Source organism: Ceratotherium simum, chromosome 2 (assembly GCF_057802395.1).
Source record: "Ceratotherium simum simum isolate JZ-2026a chromosome 2, ASM5780239v1, whole genome shotgun sequence".
Taxonomy (NCBI): domain Eukaryota; kingdom Metazoa; phylum Chordata; class Mammalia; order Perissodactyla; family Rhinocerotidae; genus Ceratotherium; species Ceratotherium simum.
This window is the reverse complement of record NC_141901.1, coordinates 28,085,733-28,088,605: the sequence shown is the minus strand read 5'-3', so window position 1 is coordinate 28,088,605 and position 2,873 is coordinate 28,085,733.

Here is a 2,873-nt window from a genome sequence, read left to right as displayed (position 1 = left end):
CCTCTTCCTGTCCGTCCATGCCTCTCCTGTCTGCCCTCTTCCTCCCACTCTCTCTCTCTGAGTAGTAAGCACCAGTGACTTAAAGCTTGGCTGCACTTTGCAAGCAGGGAGAGATGTGGTGAGTCCAGGCTTACAGAGAACTCAAGATTAGGAATCACAAAGTCTCTATCTGAATTTGTGTCTGTCATTAACCAGCTATGTGACCCTGGGCAAGTCACTTAATGTCTCCCTCTGGACTTTGTTCCTTAAAGAATCCAGATGACCCTGAGTTTTCCAGCCTTCCCTTTATTATTCAGAATCAGCACTAGCCACCTTTTCCCCCTAGCTGTAGAGTCAAACCTTCTTCCAGGTTCCCACAGTTTTGAAGGGTGGTTTATCTGAGGACTATTTACACATTCCACAAATCCTTCCTGCTTGATCCTCATCATCTCTGTGTCTATTTTGCTCTGGATCTCTGCTATGTTGGTTCTTCTTACCATCTTGCAACTGCTTTGTTTTTCCAGATTGCTCTCTCTCAGGCTGACGTGTTGAGCAAAACTAAGGTTTGAAGGTGACAGAAGGGAATTATAACTGAGAATAAAAATTTTTAAAACAAGATACTAAGCAACTTGGCTTCTATTATTTATAGCACAGGACTCTTATCCTGGCTGTCTCTCTCTCTCTCTCTCACTCTCTTTCTCTCCCTCATCTTCCATCATGTTACGGGGTCCAGATACCTGACTACCACATAAGTGTCTTTGCTCATATTCTGCACTGAGGTCCAGGCATCTCAGATTTCTCTGAAGTTTCAAAGGGAAACTAACAAGAAATTGATTTCCCCATCACCCCACCCTCTGCCCTGGGAAACATAGTTGTAATTTCCAGAAATACAAATCTACCCACAATGAAGGCAGAGCTTGACATTATTTTGTCAAACAGATTAAGTTTTCCTTGTCCACAGCATCTTCATTGGCTTCCTCTGTATATAACAAAGTGTCCACTTCCTCTCAGGAACTCTCAGCCCCCAAATATGAATACATAAATATGTAATTTTTACCTAGCATGAATAATTTCTACAGTGTTGAAATATTAATTTCTTCTGCTTCTGGGATCAATGATTCAGAAATATTGGGGTCCTTTCACAGAATACCCCCTCAATTCGTGGCTGTACATCATCCTCAAAGTTTCTTTCCAGCTCTGACAGCCTAGAAACTCTAGGTTTCTGTGAGGGTCTCCACTGGAAGAGTCTCTCCTTTAGTTGTTTTTGGGTGAACTTCTTTTCTTAGGGCATGTAGAGAAGTGACAGACGATGCTTGCTTGTGAATCACTACTGGTTAGAGTGCCAGGATCAACCTAAATGACAGGCAAATATCCAGGTCACCACCAGTGACCATCCGTTCATGGTCACGGTGGTGGTGTGGTCATAGACAAGCCTCAGGTGCCCTCTTCCCCATCACTTGCCTGCTCTCATTTTCTTTACATCTTTACCTATTCTGGGAGCAGTCAATCTTAGCCTGTATTTGCAGCCCCAGCAGGGAGCCCATTTCCATCGAAGAGAGGACTCCTTTAATAAATCTAGCTCATTTGTGCGTGAGTAGTGCAGCCATTGATTAGAAGCCTGATTGGAGCTGTGACTTTCCTTAGGAAGAAAATTAAGAAAACAGATTAAAGGCAAATGATGGGCGGCTTTGTCTTCTTGGGAAGGGGGTGGGGGTGATTCTCCTTATATTCTGTGTCTCACCTATGCTGATGCAAGGTTTAAAATATTCTGCAAGATGAGTTAACTCCTTCCTGTCACAGTGCTGCCTTTCGAAATGGCAGAGGATCACAGAATCTTTGAGCTGAAATGGACCTTGATGGTCCTTTGGCTCAAGTCCTTTCTTTTATAGATGAGGAAATGGATTCAGAGAGGGAATTGACATGACTGAGGTCATGCAGGTCTCCTGCATGTTCTTCCTCTAGGCTACAGTAAATCATTGTCTGTGATGCAGAAAAAATCTAACATAAAATCAGACTGGGTCTAAAGGAGGAATTTAAAATGGCGGCTCTTCTACATGGTGCTGTGCTGCTCTTGAAAATGGCGGTTCCCATCTAGGTTACAGCACTAGAGAAGAGACGGAGAAAAGGAAGTGAGTGGCTTTTGGTAAGGGGGAGGGGGTCCTCTGGAGCTGTGGGGGACACTCCCAACTCGGTTCCACCCTAACTTCCTTCCTGAAACTTTCCCCTTGTGCCCTTTAGTCTACCATCTCCATGGGTCTTACTCACCCGCACTTGTTCACTCTCTCTTTTGGCACATGTTATGGGAGCACTTTCTATTTTTCAAAGCATTTTGTAGACACTTGGAAGCCTTAGGAAGTTTCTAAAGTTGCTCTGCAGTTGTCATTTGTTTAAACCAGATCTAACTATAAAGTAATGAGATAAATGGAAAGTAAATGTTAGATGTCTAGTCACGTTCCATTGTAGGCTTTTAGAGGAAAAGGGGCTGCGTGCATTCCCTGAGTCTAACAGAGTTTGGCACTTCTAGGTACTCAAAGAACATTTGTTGATTGGCTGACCAGATGAAGGAAATGTATATATATGAGTTTGGCCATTGAAAGTTGTCTCCTTGGGAGCTCTACAGTGAATGCTGTTATTCTTGCTCCCATTGCAATGACTTTTAAGTTCCATTATAGGAACTGCTTTCAGATTTAATTTACTTATCACTCCAGATCTTTTACAGGAAAAAAAAAAACTTAAAAGTTGATATTTAGACTTTATGGCCTAGAGAACACTTTCACATATATTATTATTATTATTTCTACATTAGCACAAACAGAATAGAAAAGTGTTTCCCTCTATCCTCATCAATGTCAGATATTATCAATCTTTTAATCTTTGCTAATCTTCAGGACAGA